We start from the raw sequence: 18,345 nt of genomic DNA, 5'->3' as shown, positions 1-18,345 counted from the left end.
AATTCGTTCATTCCCCCCCCCCCAAAATATAGTCCAGCCCACAACAAGGTCTGAGGGACCAGCCCCCTGCTGAAAAGTTTGCTGACCCCCATAATAGCACAATGCTAGAACTTTGTTGCAATGTTACTGAATAACTAGGATGAATAACTAGGATGGTTTGCCCAGGTTCATCCCAGCAAAGGTAAGAGTCCCTTCCCTTGAAGTAGTGCCTTTAACTTCCCATAATGAGATCTTCCATCTGCCAGGCACAAGATTGATCTCGGTCCTTGAGACTCCCTGGGGTTCTCATTCACGTAATGGCTCCTAAATAATTTTATGGTGATGAGAGGTAGCAGATGCAATCTGCTGCTAACTAAATTCTTAGCCTAATTAATAATCAGTGAAGGTTGTGGCCGTTCAAATGCTTGAACTGATTTTCCTGCTGCTACTGGGAACACGGATTTTATTTCACCAGAGGTCACATCAACATCACATTCTGAATACACATTTAGAGCACTTTACTCCCCCTTAAAGAGTCCTGAGAACTCTAGTTCCTAATCCTAGTAATTGTAGCACTATAAGAGGCAAACTACAGTTCCCAGAATTGCTTTGGGGGAAACCATGTCCTTTAAATGTATGGTATGGATGTGATCTATAGTGAGGATGGGTTCTATTGCCACAATAGGTAGCCTCAAGTTTTCTCTGGGAACTTAAGTTTATTTCTGGAATTAGCGGAACAGGAATTACACCGCTATTGGAAAAGTTATATTGGAAACTGAGGGTAAAAATGTGCTGCAGGCTGTGTTTAAGCCTGGCACTCCGATGGCATAGTAGCAGGCATTCCTCAGCCAAACTACATAGAAGTTGATTATGTTTACTACACAGTTTGGATGAATGAGCACTAGAGATGAGACCTTTCTACAGAAGGACATCTCTTTTCCTTCCTCGGTCACCCTCTTCTTTTGTGTGTACAGTGCTGTGAGATTCCAGAGGGTGTTAAATGCATCTTCCTCCTTTCGGCTATCTTGCTTGACTAATTCCTTGTTAGTTAATCTGCTCGACTCCAGCAAATTGGGATGGCTACACATCCAACACAGTCAATCTTTCTAAGGAACCATTTCTTTAATTATAGGCACCCGAGGTTTAAATAACTATATTCATACTCCAAGGGAGAGCTCCAGGTGACAGAGTATGAATTAGAGCACACATTCCTCCCTTGTGCTTGAAATGAGGAACAGCCTTGTAGGATGTTGTGGATAAATAGGCAAAATGGGAGCACTGAAATTGGCCAAAAGGAAAACTAAATGGTCTCCTAGAGCCCAGAGGCTATGCGATTTGCTCTCAGTTCTCAATGGTACAGTAATTTGAATGAGCCGTCCCCAAAGAATAAGGCTAACATATCTCATTTACATGAATATAGCTTGGGTGGATTCACACATGAGGCAAGGGGTAGCTGGGATTGCAAATCTTACTGCTTCTGGGTTGTGCTTTTCACTTGCAGAAGCATTCATATACTTTCTCTTCACCAACTCTCCTTCATATGATCTGACATACTGTAGTGGGCAAGAGGACCCAGAAAAACACTGTGCTGTGGCTGGGACTATTGCCTTCCCTGTAGCTCCCTGTGTTGTTTGAGCAGCCTAGCGTTACGCTTTTCCTACCGACTTCTCTGCAGGTCTAGGAGAGGACCATTGCATTGTTCTTCTCCGTCAGAAATAGGGAAAGGTGCCTTCACAACCCTCTGTGGGCAGTTTTGGACCTTTAGTGGAGGTTGCTCATTGGCTGTGAGTCCTGGAAGACCTGCTCCCTGGCCTTGCAGGCCCCTGCCTGGTCTGGTGAGGTCCTGACTGACACCCAGTTGCAAAAGCTGAGGCTGCTGAACAGACTCTTGGGTTGGGGTATTTGTGTGTGGGGAGGGGGGTGTTACTGTTGCTGATACTAATTTTTTGTGTCTCTATTTTTAGAGCTTCTTTTGATGTATGTGGAAATTGTTCAATTTGGTTGTGTACTTTTTATGTGTTTTATTTATTACTGATGACTACTTCTGCTATATTTGTAATTATGTAATTTATTTCATGTTGTAAGCTGCTTTGAGCATGGTTTTCACTATGGAAAGGTGGCGATGAAAATAAAATGATGTATGTATGTATCTACGTACGCTCTATTTTCCTGCAAGTGTACGGGATCTCTGCTGCCCTCACTCATCTTTAGGTTCTTGGGATATCCATGCATAGACATCCTACTTAGAAACAAATAGATGAGTGTGCTCCTTTATCTCTTGCAATGGAAAAATCGGGGGGTGGGGTGTGCTAGCAGTTTCTTTCCATAGGTTGACAAAGAGGTGGGATTATAATTCCAAAAAAACCCAGGATTTTTTAAAAATGCAAAATTAATTCTAACAATCTGCTGGTTTACAGTCTTGTGTGCCACTAGTCAATATTCATGTGTCCCCTACACAACATCATGGGTCGTTAAACTGGCATTTGCTTCCCTGCTTTTTGCTACTAGCCCAGAAAATATACAGGGCTCCTGGGAATGTGGGTGTGCTAGAATCTCTGTGGGGTGCCTGCCTCTTTCCCGGCTTGGTCTGTGCCAGAGGAATGCTGACCTCTCGCCTATGTTTTCTGCAGTCCTAATTAGAAGTGATTGCTCTGCTGGGCTTCCTAATCCTGCATTCAGAATGTTCTACTAATAAATGAGAGACTGGCAGCAAAAGTTGTGGGGGGGGGTTGTAGATATAGGGGTGCAGGACTCATTTCCTATAGAGAAGGAACCAGGGTCAGATGCTTTGGAATAATCATGGGGAGATAGACAAAAGGGCTCTGTCTGGGCTCTGAGCTCTCTCTGTGTTCACAGGCGGAAGCCACTGAGATTGTGGCTTTCTTGGTGCAAACCTGCAATCCTGGTGAGCCTCCAACATTGTGCGTGCAATCTGCACTACGTCCTGCACCGCCAACGTGGAGCAGCAGGATGTCAGCCCAATAAGCACCACGGACACGATTGCAGGAGCCGCTTAAGCGTGGAGTTGCCTCGTACTGCACCATTTCTTTGTCAAGACAAACGGCTCATCAGGCACCTGCTTTTTTTGACTGCGGAAGAAGCGTGTCAAATCACGATGGCACAACATTTCTGCCGACTCAGGGATTTTAAAAATATATAGTTAAGCTGTGATAAACTGCAGGAAACAATAGCTCGGAAGAAGGTGCAAGGATCGTAAAGCCCACAGACAGCTCCTCACTTTTCATGTAGCCAGATTTTCTCCTTTCTAACCATTAGAAATGTTCCTCTTCTACTCAGTTGGGAATAAAATGAAACTCTCAACCACCCTTGCTCTCATTCTGTATGAAAGAACACAGATAATAGCATAGGAAAGATGATCATGGGTTGGCAATGTGTTTGTTTATAGCGCTACTTCTGGATTGGATTTGCAGCCCTCTGCCTGTAAGAATTATTCTGCTTGATGGTGCTAAAGATCTGTCTGTCGTGGAGGCAATGTACTGGGGCAACAGGGGCCAGATACCACCATAAAGTTTACAAATAAGAGCACAATGGGTTCAACCACCCCATTTCTTTCCAGCTTCTCGTAATCAGTTATCCTGCCTTTGGACATGGAAGTTCCATTCTTCATTATCATATCTGATAGCCATTGACAGACCTTCCTCCACAACCTTGCCTAATCCTCCTGGGGGAGTGGGTGGGTGCAAAAATCTAAACATCCTGTGCTAATGGATTACATAAGCCAATTACACATTTGTGTGAATAAGTAGTTTGTTCCATTTTTCCTGTATTTTTTGCCTGCCAGTTCCACCAAATCCATGCGGAGCCACTGTATTTTCTATAAATGATTCACTATTTCCCCACTGTAGCTTAACTCACTGCTATCCTGCCCTCAAATTTTCTCCCTGACAATGTGTAACAGAAGTTCCTTGGGATCTCTGCCTGCCTTTTTCCACCAGTAGCTTGTACATCAGGGGACATCAGTGGCAGATGCTTCTTTTAGCTGATCATTGTTCCCCTGTCTCAAGTGATTATCAATAAATGACCGTTTTGGACCGAGCTCCGTATTTTGAATAACATCTGCTGGACAAGTGCTTGGGCACAAATTTGGGGAGTCTCTCAAATGAAAGCCTGATATAAACTGAAGCAGGTTAGCATGGGGTCCTTCTATGAGGTCCTACCTCCCCGTTGGCATAATCTTCACTTGTAGATTGTTCTGAATGAGTACTTTATCTCAAGCAGCAGATATTGAGGTACTATAAAGAACAGGAATAGCTGTTTGAGTTCATTTACACAAAAAATTGTGCCCCTCAATAACACTCAAGTATGGCAGTAGTTACCGCCTGCTGCCTCCGCATTTATTCATCACTAATGTATGTAGGAGATAGCCACTGTGTCAAAATCTGAGTGGACCAATATTTGTGGTTTCCCATCACCTTCATTAAAGCTGCTGTTCCTCAGGCAGTCAAACTGGGACAATGAGGCCTGCGTCTTCTGCCTTTCCTAACTCTTTGTCTTGTGAACCTAGAAGAATAACTTTTATTTTGTACTGTGTATCTCCGTGTGGCAGGAATTTGCCAGAGGACAATGTTTTTACTCTGGAAGGAAATTCCTTATTTATTATATGTATTTGGGGCAGTTTAATTACACTTGCTGCTCTGACATTGCTCTAGTTCGTAGGCTAAGTTGGTAAAGATGTGTTGAATTCCTGGCTAAGGGCAGAGAGGCTTAAGTGCTTCCACACCAGCCTTTTTAATAAATCAATCTATAAATATTATTTTTCTTTTTTTTCCCCTACACCAGACTTTTTATTCAGTGTTGCTCATTCATCTCTGAGACTCCAGGTGACATTCCTTCCAAACCATTGCATTCCTATCTCTCTCCCCTATTTGTTTTTTTAAAAAAATGGCATTAATATAGCCTTTGTTTGTTATATTTCTTTCCTCCTAAACATCGTAGACTCCACGTTATCCACTTGAACCTCACAATTATCCAAACTGCTTTGTCAGTCTTTATATTCTAAAAAAAGGGGTGGGGAATCTCAGAACTGGGGGCTGAATGGAACACCCCAAGCCAGGCCACACACCCTCCCCGGCCATATCTCCTATGAGTCCTTATTTGAATCTTCCTTGGGTGTTTTTGCTGGCCTGGAATGTGTTCTTGAGCTCTGATAATGCTTCTTGGTTGCGTAGATGGCAAGATGACAGAGGTGTGTGAGTGTGTGTTGGAAAAAGGCCCTGCTGTACAAAGGTAACATTTACCGGTACCTTCATTACTCCACCCACCTTTTCCTCTGGAAGGATGCTCAGGAGGTTCCTCACCCCTGTTCTAATGCAGCTTAAATAATATTTGGATCCCCATTTTCTGCACCTAAGATAAGCTAAATGTTCCCTGCTCATTTTGTTATATGTAGCAGGTACTGGTATCTTCTCCCCCTCCCACCATGAAAGTGTGATTCAGAAGTATCCTTACTCACCATGAGTTTGTAAATGATACTTCTCTTCTCAGTCACTTAACCAACAGAACTCCTATTAGCAGAAGACTCAAATCATTTGTAAGAGGCAGTCCTAAGATTACTGGCAGCTCTTGCAATCTGACTCTTTCAGTGTATATGGGAGTCCCTGCATGGTGTGTGTGTTGAGTGAGCTCACTGAGCGGGGAGCAGATGGCACCAACTACCAGTGCCCCAAAAGTCAGCTCACACCCTTCTGGACATACCTTGATATCTGTGAATCCAGTTGAACATGTGAAGCCCCACACCCCTCAAAAAAAGAGTGTGTGTGTTGAGGAGCTTCTCTGCAGTCAGAAGAACCCTGCACCAACTGATTGGAAAGCACGACCAGATGGATGTGCTGATGTTGGTGATGCGGCTAGTTTTTGTCTGTTTGTTTTGTGGGGAAAGAGCTTTACTTCTCTTCCTATTGGTGTGACCCTGGGAAAAGTAGGAAGGCAGATGGTTTCAAGGCTTCCAACCTCATAGGCATTTCTGTTCCTGGTCATCTTCTGTGGCTGTAGGTTGGAGACTATAGGTGAAAGTGCCCCTCGTCTTCCCCTAGGAAAAGGACTTGTCTTATCCTCATTCCAAGCTTTCGGAGGGAGCTTGCCCCCTCTTGCTCGCTGGCTCGTGGCCAAATGAGATTTTTTTTAAATGCCTGCTGCTTCCCTCATACCCAGGACATGTTGTTAGCACATTTAATCCTTACATTATTATAGTTGGAGGTAGCGTGTGTTGTGTGTGGTGGCATTCTCTCCAGTATATGCTTACCATAGGACTCCTTTCATTATTTATTAATGCATTGTTAATTATTACATCCACCTTTCCTTGAAGGTAGTCAAGGTGGGGTGCATAGTTTATTTATTCCCATTACGTCCTCAAAACAGTCCTGCAACCTGGGTCAGGCTGGGAGAGTGCCTGATCACCCAGTGAGCTTCCTAGCTGAGTGGGAAAATGAACCTGAGTTTCTCAGGTCCTGTTTGTTATTACTTTGATGGCTGTATGACACATTTCACTTGGAAACAGAAAATCCATATAAGAGAAATCCAATTTAGCCCCACATGTCAGGGAATTCAGCAAGCTAGGGGGAGAAGCTAAATTTGGGATATAAGCAATCAGTATTGGTGGTGTATTTTAGTTAAGAGGTTCAACCATTATGCCATACTGTGGGGTTTTGTTTTGTTTTGTCCTGGTTGCTGGCTCTGAGAGTACCATTGCCTTGGTTGGTGGCTATGAAGATGGTCAGCTAAGAGGAGGAATTTGAGGAGAGGATTATGATGGCACTGCCACATGATAATAATGCTGGGGTCCTCCCTGCCACAACATAGCCTCTGTGGATTTAATGATGCTTTCAGACACCCCCATTGGCAGGATTGGATTAGATGACCCCTGGAGTCCCTTCCAACCCTACAGTTCTATGATTCTTTTTATTTATTTAATTGCAGGCTTTGTGGTGGGGCGGTGGTTGGTTTCCTGTTTTGGGAGAGTGCCTACCTTTTTTGTCTGCATTTTATTTGTTTTTGGTTTTTGCAGAGGAAGGGTATAGGTGTTTTGCCTGTTTTGGGGTGCATTCTGAGAAACAGATATTTCATGGTTTCTGCAACAGATTTTCAGATGCAGCCCCCAATCTCAAAAAGGTTGGGGACTCGCACAGCTGGGCCCAGGAGGTTTCAGGGTGAGGGTACTAAAGTTGTAGAGCGGAATACAGTGCCAGGTGCCTGTGCGTGTGTCTGTCTTTATAATTTCGCTGGGAAACTCACTTGTCAAAGGCCCTCCTGCTTTTCAGCGTTGTTCTTTGTGTAACCTCGTTTCTTACATTCTAGTCAGTGACACTCACGTTCCATTACACTGGAGTGTGTTCCCCATTCTGGGGTTGCCATATGGCAGGCTGTAAACCAATTAGTCCCTCTCTTTTGGCTGCCTGGCTTGGCTTGGCTTGTTTGCTTCTTTAGCTCTGCTTCAGTGTTACGCCATGGGCAATCCTAATTATTTCAAATGGAAAAGTTAACACAGGCACTGGCAACCTCAGGTCTGTTTTCATCCCTCTGTGCTTAGGCCTTAAGAGGCTGCCATGGTGTGCTGGCAAATGTGTTTGTTCTGCGCAACACGTGGCTTTTTCAGCGTAGGCCTGCACACTATATAACACTTCTAGGCCCTTTGCCCATACATATCCCTTAATGATGTTCAGTTTCTAGCCTATTGGCATCCTTTCTACAGGCTTTTAATCAACTTGTCGTCGTCTCTCCCCCCCCCCCCCCCCAAATGCCCTGGACTTTATTCCATGCCTTTTCTGGATTCTTGAGCTTAGTCTCACTTTGCCTCCTCGGCCTAGTCCAGGCCCCTGACATGGCTCCAACACTAAGCCTCCTGACTCATTCAGCCCCCCTGTCCAACAGGTGGTTCCTCCTGATAGGTTTCCTTTTGGCTTTACAACTGGCCTAGTGTTTCCTTGGAGTTTTGTCCTTTGCTCTGTTAACTGTGTCGCTGCTTTGGGGATAACCTGCATCTGCTGTCCTTTGGGAATGGGCTCCCCCCCCCCACCATGCCACAGCTGTTCATCTGAGGAACAAGTCTCCCTTTCTTTGACAGCCATCCTGTGTAAAATGTATGCTACAATCCTACCGCTGTAGTCTTCTTGCTGCTGTTCGCAGAATTTTGATTTCCTTTTTATTCCCTGGTAGCTTATTTTTACAGAAGAACTGACCTCGGCTGCACCCACTTTGCCAGCTGAATTCTGTGAGCGATTCCCACAATCGCTTAAACTGTGATAAAGCTCCTCTCATTCCTGTCTTCTCCTCCTCCCCCTAACTGTGCCGTGATATGACTTTTAAATAGTTGGAAGGCAATTTGAGTCACACATTCACCGCCTTTTCATGCCTTGCGATAAGCTTCGCCTATGCTGGCCATGATGGTTAAGGTTTGGCCAGCTTCACTTTACTTGGTTCCATTGTAAAGGCATAGCCCTCTATGTTGTGGTCAACCCAACTGTATATATATGTTTGTGTGTGTGTTGTATTCTGTTTGGTCTGGTTTAACTCTGCCAGCTATGGTGCTTCAAATATCGAGGGGGAAAGTTTCAATTAATGAAATCCGTAACCCCACCTCAGATTTCTCTCCAATTTGCAGTCAAATCATTGCTCCCTCACAGCTGTCTAAACTAGGATTGCCATATTTCAAAATGTTGAAATCCAGACAGAAAAGTTGTTGAATTTTTGTGGGGGTCTTTGGGCCAAAGTTGTTGAGCATTTTTTAAAAAATCTTAAAAAAATAATAATGAAGTTTTTGAGCTATTTTTAAGGAAAATTGACAAAACAACACTGACGACAGGGGTTGCCATACGTCCAGATTTCCCCAGACATTTAAGCGATTTCCGCCGGGACACTGCTTCTAATGGCCGATTGCCAGCTATGTCTGGGAAATTCCAGACGTATGGCAACCCTAGTCTAAACTGGCCTGAAAGGTAAAGTGGGCCAGGTCAGGCCCCCTGGTCTGCCACTCAGTGAATAGCTTGTCATTCCTGTAATTCACTCACTAGGCCTTCCAAGGAAGTGAATTTCATATTCCATTTTTGCCTGGTCTGAGAATATGAGCAAATTTGATGTTAATGTACTTTGTCATCTGGCAGAGGTGTGATAGTGCGATTCCAGCGCATGATGATTATCATGACTTGCCCAGTTCTGCTTGGCCCAGGGCTGTGGCGGCAGACAGGTCTGATCTGCTTGGCATTTTAGGCTTCAGAAAGAGGCCAGAAAATTCTCTTGTCCGCTGTACTGCAGTGTAACTGATGCTTGCATAAGGGCATATGGCTAGGCTTGAGGCGCTCTGTGTTGGGGCTAGCCTAGAAACCACACAACTGGTGCCATTTTGGATTGTTTGGTATGCTGAACAAAGGATCAAGGAATTTATAAACTACACACAAACAAAGCAGTGAAGAAAGAGCATGTTCTAATTTTGTGCCGTTTCTCTGTATCAAATACTTGATGCAACAAAATTGTTTTATCTGTTAGATAGCTAGAATGTGTTTTATGCAAGAGACTGTCTAGATTGCTCTGCTGAATGCTTTCTTAGAAAAGAACATTCTGCCCAGATTAGCAGAGGAAGCTCAGGACACAGATTGGAACAGAGAAGTCTTGGGCCTTGATGCAGTTATTTCCCTGAGGCTTGTGTTTATTTTCAGGTGTCTCGGTGGCTGTAATAACTTGTTGGTGGCAGCTGTTAAGAAGCATTCCTTGCTAGTAAACTGGAGACTGCACAGCAGCCTTCCCCAACCTGATGCTCTCTAGATATTTTTGACTGCAACTCCAATTAGCCCAGTTGATGTCAGGGGTGCCAGGAGCTGCTGTCAGATTGGGAATGGCTGTTGTGCATGCTTAGGCTGAGTGTTTTACTCCTGTACAAAGGCACCACGGAGTCTAAAGAAAGGGAAAACTAGAGCAAACTCCTTGGATGCCTGAAGTCAGGAGGCCAGGCTCAATGCAGAAGAATTAGTCAGGAGTCTTTCCTTCTTGTGGAATCCGAAAAAGGATCTGGCCAGGGCCTAGAAAATCCTCGGTGTCTGGTTACCTTGGATCTTTTCATGTTGGCACCCAGGAATTTGCTTGGGTTTTAATTTCTGAGAATGGAACAAACCTGTTTTAAAATATGCTGTGTAAGTGCAAATGATGTGCAGACCCAATCATAATTGTAGGTACAGTCAGGAGATCTTTGTCTTGTTCCCATCTCTCTTGGAGAATAAAGCCACTCCCGATCTAGAGAGGGGGTGGGGTTGCGGGCTCTCGACCCCATCAACAATCTCGCGGGGCTAGCGTCAGCCCCGCGAGAAGCAGGGATTCCCCCAGCTCATCAATAATCACCGCCCACAGCGGCAGCCAATCGGCTGCCGCAAGGGGCGGGCCCGCCCAGGTTCACTTAAGGTCGGGGCAGCCCTGGCTCGCCCCTTTCGTTCCCCAGCTGCGGCGGTTTCCCACCCACCCGCCCTTAGGCTTTAGGCTTGCATTTGGACTTTGCTATGGGCCTTGGCTGGTCGCCGCAAGGGGCCGGGTAGGAGTTTTTCCATTTGGCTCAATTGGCTGTATTTCTAGCCACTTGGTTTTTTCGCCTACCTCGTAGCAAAACGTCACAACTCCTGGTTTTGGCGGTTAGGCATTGGCAGGGGTATTGCTAAGAAATGAGGACGGGGGGGGGAGGAACGCCATCACCTCCCCCAAAGATTGAAGGGTAGCTTCTTCCCCGCTGCCCCCGGACCTCTTTTGAAGCAAGGGGCTGCGGGGAGGTCGCTTCTCCCGGTGCTCCGAAGCGGGGCGGGGGGGCGGGAACACCTGCCCCAGCTGCCCCGCTTCTCCCGCTGCTCCGAAGCGGGGTGGGGGGGCGGGAACACCTGCCCCAGCCGCCCCGCTTCGGAACGCTGCTCCGAAGCGGGGCGGGGGGCGGGAACCTCGCACCCCGCCGCCCGGCATCGGAACGATGCCCCGATGCCGGGCGGTGGGGCGGGAACCTCGCACCCCGCCGCCGGGCATCGGAACAAGGTCCTGGACCTCTTCTGAAGGCAGGCGGGGGCAAAAGTCTTTGCTCCCCCCGCCTGCCTTCCCGGGACAGCGGAGACTTCTCCGCTGCCCCGGGCGATCTTAAAATGCTGGCGGGCGGGAGCGAAGCGTTCGCTGCCGACCCCCAGCATTTTAAAATCGCCCCGGGACAGCAGGGGCTTTTAAAATGCTGGCGGTCGGCAGCAAAGCCCTCCTGTCCCCGGAGCTTGCGGGGCGGGAGGTGGGAAGAAGGGCTTTTCTTCCCACCGCCAGCCTTCAGAACAGCCTTCTGAAGGCTGGCAGTGGGAAGAAATCCCTTGTCCCCCCCCCCCAGCCTTCAGAAGAGGTCGGGGGACAGACTGTCCCCGGACCTGGTCTGAAGGCGGTTTCCCTAGGAACGCATTAATTGATTTTCAATGCATTCCTATGGGAAACCGTGCATTGCAAGACGAAAAACTCGCAAGACGAAGAGACTTGCGGAACGAATTAATTTCGTCTTGCGAGGCACCACTGTACTTTTTATATAGTCAATATAGGCACAGAGTTAAATTTTTTAACATTTTCTAATGGTGGTGTGCCTCGAGATTTTTTTCATGAAACAAGTGTGCCTTTGCCCAAAAAAGGTTGGGAAACACTGCGTTAAAGGACTCCGGGGGGCGTCGCCTCGTCCGAAACCTACGGAGGCTAGGGCCTAAAGCGCCCCCCCCGAGCGGTGACCCCCTGGGAGGCGCCCAGGGATGTGCATCTCGGGGGCTCCCCCGGTTGGTGCTTAACCCTTCCCGGTTAGACCGGATAGTCTGGTAGGGCCAATGCCTAAGGCCAATACCGCTCTTTCCTGTAATCAATAAAGTTGTGGCCATTTTCGCCCATTAATCTTAATTTGGTGTCCGGTGTCTTTATTTACTTCATCTTGGGGATGGGGAGGGAATTGCCACGCAAAAGGTAACAGTACACTGAGTCTTCACTCAGTCTTTAAAACATCCCTGAACAAGTCCAAAGAGACAAATATCTTTGTATAATTGCACTGGCGCCTCTCATAAAGCCTCGTGTCTTATATGTCCTTGGCAGGACTGAGACGCACTCTAGGCTGAGGTACGCATATACAGGCCTATACTTGTGTTTTGTAAGGACTTGGTTTGTTGTAGGCAAAACATATGTGGATATTGCTCAGGGCAATGGTATTAGTAGTATACCAGAGGTTTTGTAGAATTGGTGTGGCTCCCAGTTGACAATGATAAAGCTGAACCAGAGTTCAAATCCCTGCTTTGCCATTACCATTGCTCAGTGAGCATTAGACATCTCACAATCTGTTAGATCTTTAACCTGCTAGCTGGGAAGAATATTTGAAGGCAGGTAATGAAGATTGTAAAGCATAATCTTTACACATTGATACTTGCATATAGCTAGTGCTGTTTTGTTAGAGCTATGTACTTCTTGCAGGACCAATTTGAGCAATAAAATACCAGAAGGCAGGGCTGAGTTTGTTTTGCATCGGTGGAAATTTGCTGTGCAAATTAGAGTTACAGTAGCGCAAAGCAAATCCAAGAACTTGGCTCTCAGATCCACCAAGTTTTGCAAAAGCAAATTTTCTGCAGCTCAGCTTAGCTGAAGTCTTGAAATTCCCAGGGTTAAGTTCATACTCAGAGAGGGAAGTAAATGTCAGACTGAGCCCACTGCTGATACTTTCACAACTGCTAATTCTTGTGCTTTGGCTAGCATTTCTTTTCTTTGGTTGAGGATAGTAGCCCAGCCTGGTAAACCGGATCATGAATCTTAAAGGGTTTAAACTGGGTAAACAGTTCAGTGTTAAATGAGGGTAAACAAACTGCTGGGAACAACCTCTTGCACTAATGGGATTAGCTCCCCTGAAGGCCAGGCTCGTCACAGGTGACCGCATTTTTAAGCTTTAGGACTTTTATAGAGAATGCGTGGGGAAGGCAGTAGACATGAGAGATGTTTCCAGCACAATCCTGTATATGCTTACTCGGAAGTAAACCCCACTGGCAATTACAGAAGAAGAAAAAGAGGTACTTAAAAATCTAAGGGTGGGTTCTTCAACAGTATTTTATAAAACTTTTAAAGATTTAATGGTCCCATATATGTCTAAACTGTACAATGATACCTTGTTGTTGTTGTTGTTTAGTCGTTTAGTCGTGTCCAACTCTTCGTGACCCCATGGACCAGAGCACGCCAGGCACTCCTGTCTTCCACCGCCTCCCGCAGTTTGGTCAGGCTCATGTTTGTAGCTTCGAGAACACTATCCAACCATCTCATCCTCTGTCGTCCCCTTCTCCTTGTGCCCTCCATCTTTCTCAACATCAGGGTCTTTTCCAGGGAGTCTTCTCTTCTCATGAGGTGGCCAAAGTATTGGAGCCTCAACTTCACAATCTGTCCTTCCAGTGAACACTCAGGTCTGATTTCCTTAAGAATGGATGCGTTTGATCTTCTTGCAGTACATGGGACTCTCAAGAGTCTCCTCCAGCACCATAATTCAAAAGCATCAATTCTTCGGCGATCAGCCTTCTTTATGGTCCAGCTCTCACTTCCATACATCACAGCTCTCACTTCCATACATCAATGATACCTTAGCTGGAGATTTATTGCCACCAACCTGGAAACTATGAAGAATTGTATTAATTCCCAAACCTTATAAGGTAAAGGATCCCTGGACAGTTAAGTCGAGTCAAATTTGTCTACGTGATGTGGCACTCACCTCCGCTTTCAGGCCGAGGGAGCCAGCGTTTGTCCACAGACAGCTTTCTGGTCATGAGGCCAGCATGACTAAACTGCTTCTAGTGCAACAGGACACTGTGACAGAAACCAGAGTGCACAGAAACACCGTTTACCTGCCTACCACAGCGGTACCTATTTATCTACTCCCACTGGCATGCTTTCAAACTGCTAGGTTGGCAGGAGCTAGGACAGAGCAATGGGAGTTCACCCCGACATGCAGACTGCCAACCTTACGATTATAAAGACCCTTCATTAGTGGAATCATATCACCCAACTTCTCTACTCAACTGTCATGGACTGGCTGGATGCAGAGTAGTAATGGGAAGCTCCAGCTGGGGAACCCCCAGAGAAGAAGAAGGGGATTGGTAATGAGATGGCGATGAGTGGTCAGAGGGAGAAGAGAGAGCAGACTGGAAGGAGGAGGTGTCAAGCTGAAGAAGCAATAGGGTTTGGTGAGCAGGAAGACCCTGGGGCAGATAACATTCTAGAATCAGAGGCAGGAAGGGGGTGGGCAGGAGACAGAGAATATGCAGAAGAATCCAGGGAGTCTCCCTCCCCTTCCCCCTGGAACAGTCAGAGAAACGAAGAAGGTAGAGTAAAGAGAGACAAGATGAAGGAGCCTTAGGCTGCTGGAGAAGTAATGTCCATTACTTTAGCGGGTCTGCTCTGAGTAGAAATAACATTGCATCCAGCCCATAAAGTTTGAATTGGTGCCAAAGAATTGGATGAATGGAAATTAAGATTCATGAGATCACATTAATAATTATTTGTATCCCTCCCTCTTCTCTCACTGAGGGAGATATACTTTTGTATCCAGTATACTGATGGATAGCACATGAAACTGTATAAGGCTTGCCCAATGTGTAAGAGTTCATGCTCCTCGAGTTTCAACCAGGTTAGTAAACCACTCCTCACCTTTCTTGGCTGAGGCTTCAATCTGAAACGCACTTACTATTGCATTTCTGTTGAACTCCATAGAATTTATTTCTCAGAGTAAACATGCTTAGGGTTGCATTGTAAATGTAGCTGTGTGTAATCTGGTAATAACTTGACTGCTGTTACAGTAAAAGCCAAAGAACCACTGGTTTAAATATAGAATACATTATATTATGCAATATGGCCAATTGGTGTCTCTCTAGTTCAGTGTTCAAGGAACAGAACATTATTTACCTAATAAAGAGGTATGAAGCAACCTTGCCACTTCCCCTGCCCCTAGGAATCTGTGTTGGGTTTATTTGTAACACTGATGGGAGTTCCTCGAGAAGGAAAGAGAAGGTGAATCTTGTGTCTAACACATTACCCTGTTAGGCATTTTTGACATGGTGTTTGCAACCCACACTTTCATTTTTTTAACAGATATATGCATAGCAGATCTAAGAGGGCTTATGTACTAATAAAACTGTTACATACGTATGCAGTAAATGTGTGCTTTTTAACCATGTGTATCTTACAGGTACATGCACCAGGGCACTGTGGTTTGCCACAGCTTTGTCACATGTACACATTGTAGCAAAGACATCTTTGGCTGCATAGCAAATAAGGTTGCCAGTCATACACTTTCATTTCTTTGTGCCTCTGTACCTATCCCATCTTATGAACTTGTGCACACAAGGGAATTAATACAACTGGGCAACAGGGTCCTAGTACTAGGGCCTTCAAGCCAGCACAAGATTCTAGCACCACCAACAGTGCAGCATAGGCAAGCAGTTACATGGCTTGGATAGGGAGGTGGGTTTGATGGCATTCTGCTGCCTGTCAGGCCCATTGGAGTCTGTTGTCACATTGAGATCATGGATGAATTGGGAGTGGCTGGTGGTTTTACTCAATTTGACAATCAAAGGCTCGTGCCAGTCATGGCAGCTTGCATATCTGTCGCCACAGCAGATAAACGGGATTAGTCTATTCTGAGTGCAACTAGTGTGTGTTTGTTATCTCACTTGCATATGTTTATAGTCCAAGCACAACAATTATACACCCACACACCCACACCCACACCCCTCTCTTTTGGGGGTCTCAAGATGCTGCTGTAGTGCTAATAATAGCTCAGTGACAGCTGCTGTGTGAAGGCATAAAAATCCTAGACACAATTCTGTTCTATCTCTCTCTCCTTGTAGACTGAGCTAGGAGAGTGTTCAAGCAAGATATAATCTGACCTGCAAAGGCATGCTGCATGCTCTATAATGGAGCATATTTTGGGATGTTTTGGCTTTAGTGTCTGACTGACTCAGCTATGTGCAAATAACTCTTGGTGAGAGTTGTCCATCCCTTGGGATGGCCAGAGAAGCCTTGGTTGGCTGCTTTATGCTGCAGTGCACTTCTTTTCAATGCTGCTTGCTCCTGTCATACTTTTGCTATCTCTGGTATTTGCCTTTGTCTTAGTTGATCTCCTTTAGCTAATTTTGTATTATTGATCTAAAATGAGAAAGCACATAGGGCAATTAAAAAGTCTCCAAAAATAAGGATGAATGAATCAGTTGTGGAAAAGCTCTTGCAGACCAAGCATTATCCAAGGCTCAAAAAAGGCACTCCCTTTGATTTCAAGTTTCTGGAATGAATAGTGTGTAAATTCTCCCTTCTGTTTTCATGTTTATGGAGTCCCAATCCAAAGACTGCTCTGGGTACCAACACCACCCCTTCTTAATACTTGCCCATTTGCTTACATGCTAATCTAACTTGGGTAACTGCTGCCAACCCACCCCTCTGTACACTCTGTACATCTAGACAGATATGGTCTCCTGGACCATAACAGCCAGGAGTAAGATGGATGTAGTACATGCACACCTTGCTTGCTTACTTCACATGACTTTCCAACTACAGCACTACTTTTTCTCCCTATTTTAATGAGTAATGTGTATTGAGCAATAGCAAAGCTTTGCTGTTTGATATAGTTTTAACACAGGGAATAGGATCTGGCCAGTTAAGTGTGCTCTCAATTCGCTACACACACAGTGTGACAGAAAAAGATGCCCATTTCAAAAAGTGCTGACTTTGACACAAATGAAAAATTGGGAGCGCTCCAGGTTATTCTTCCTTTTAGCTGTGGCTTGAAGTTTAAAGCTGCGGCTTGAAGTTTCCATTCCTGGCATGGTGTCAGGCTCAGGAAAAGTGGTAGTGGTTTGCCCAAAATGGCCTCGGGGGCCAGCCTCTGAGGCTTGTCGGGTGTCATTAGGCCCACAGCCTATAGGTTCCCGACCACTCAATTAACATAAACTCCTAAATGTGGACACATCAAAAACAAACAAAACAATGGATTGTGAGAAATCAAGACAGTATAGTTATTTACGTAAATGTCATGGGTCAGGGTGCAATTCTTAGTTCTAAAGAGTTTATTTTACAGAGTTAATTCTGTCTTGGCCTGCAGAGATAAGCACATGCATCTCTAGAAACTTGGTATGTCAAAATGAGGGAAAGCCTTCTTATCAAAGGGACAAAGTCTTTTGCAGTGCAGTGAAAACACAGTCCCTCGTTCATAATGAAGGATCTCTCTTTAGAATATTTTGAAGTTGTAATGAACAGTGAGTGGGCAGTTACTGAGGGTGTAATTGCTCAGGGTGACTTGGAAAAGGGAAACTGAATTTTAGAATTCCTATTAGCATAGTGACCAACCAAAGATCTCACAGAAAGATGCAGTAAAGGAGGATAAAGAATTGTGGTCAATGTAGAATCTGCCCTGTTCTCATTGAGGGACCAACGCATAGGGCAAGGCTAGTCGATTGTTACAGCACCAAGGACAGCTCTTAGTGAGTACTTACTACAACATGGGTTGTATTGAACTGAGCTCTTTTGTGGCTCTGCCTCCAGTCCACCTCTCCTAGGCTTTGTCCCCTTGTGGAAGACTAGGGCCAGCCTTTTGGTCAAAAGGTAGGCAGTTCTGTGTATCATAACTTTCTGTCTGCTGTGCTCCTAGCAGCACTCAACTGGCAAGGTATGCTATGGGGGGGCACTTGCTCCTCAAACCTAGGTGAAAGTGCTCATGAGGGTCCTAGCTCCAGTTCTGTGGGCTCTGGTGCTGTGAGAGTTGGATTAGTGGACTCCTGCCTGTCAACCTGAGGTTCAGTGGTCCCTCAATCATCAACATAGTGCTCAGAGCCAGGAACCCAATTTGACTCCTTAGCTTGATAGTACTGTACCCTCAGAAAAAAAAAAAAACAGAATTGGTGTCTCAGTCACTGCTAGACTCCACGACCCACACTCTGGAGGAATTTGAGGTGGGGGAATTTAATTCCTTAGTGAATTAAATATATCTGTTTCTGAGGTCACTATGGCTATGAAATGAATACGCAAAACAGACTATTCCCCACCCCACCCCTCTGTTTGCAGATGGGAATGGGAAGCTACTAGGTTCTGTCACTGAGACGTCTGATGATAGTTCATGCATTCATCTGCAGTATTTCAGCTTTTCTCTCAAAAAGGCTTAAGGGCTTTCTAGGCAGTCACTTTTCAATGCAGATACATTCATAGTTACCCACTGGTTTGTGCAGAGTTAAAAAGGGTTCCTTCAGGTTGCTTCACTTGCAGCAGTATCTTATTTTCCCCGCAGTGGATGCATTGTGGTTTTCGTACCTGAAAATGACGTTCTTCCCCCAGAGAGTATATTCATCACTTTTGTGTGATTGCTGT

General features: G+C 45.5%; 1 protein-coding gene across 1 annotated transcript in view; it reads left to right on the top strand.

The window, feature by feature from the left end:
- Positions 1–18,345, top strand: part of PODXL2 (podocalyxin like 2) — a 53,333-nt gene that overhangs the window by 7,462 nt on the left and 27,526 nt on the right. The gene's annotated exons all lie outside the window — the stretch shown is intronic.

This window comes from Podarcis muralis, chromosome 2 (assembly GCF_964188315.1).
Source record: "Podarcis muralis chromosome 2, rPodMur119.hap1.1, whole genome shotgun sequence".
In the NCBI taxonomy this organism is placed as follows: domain Eukaryota; kingdom Metazoa; phylum Chordata; class Lepidosauria; order Squamata; family Lacertidae; genus Podarcis; species Podarcis muralis.
Note: the sequence above shows the minus strand (reverse complement) of the source record. Positions and strands in the feature narration are given on the sequence as shown.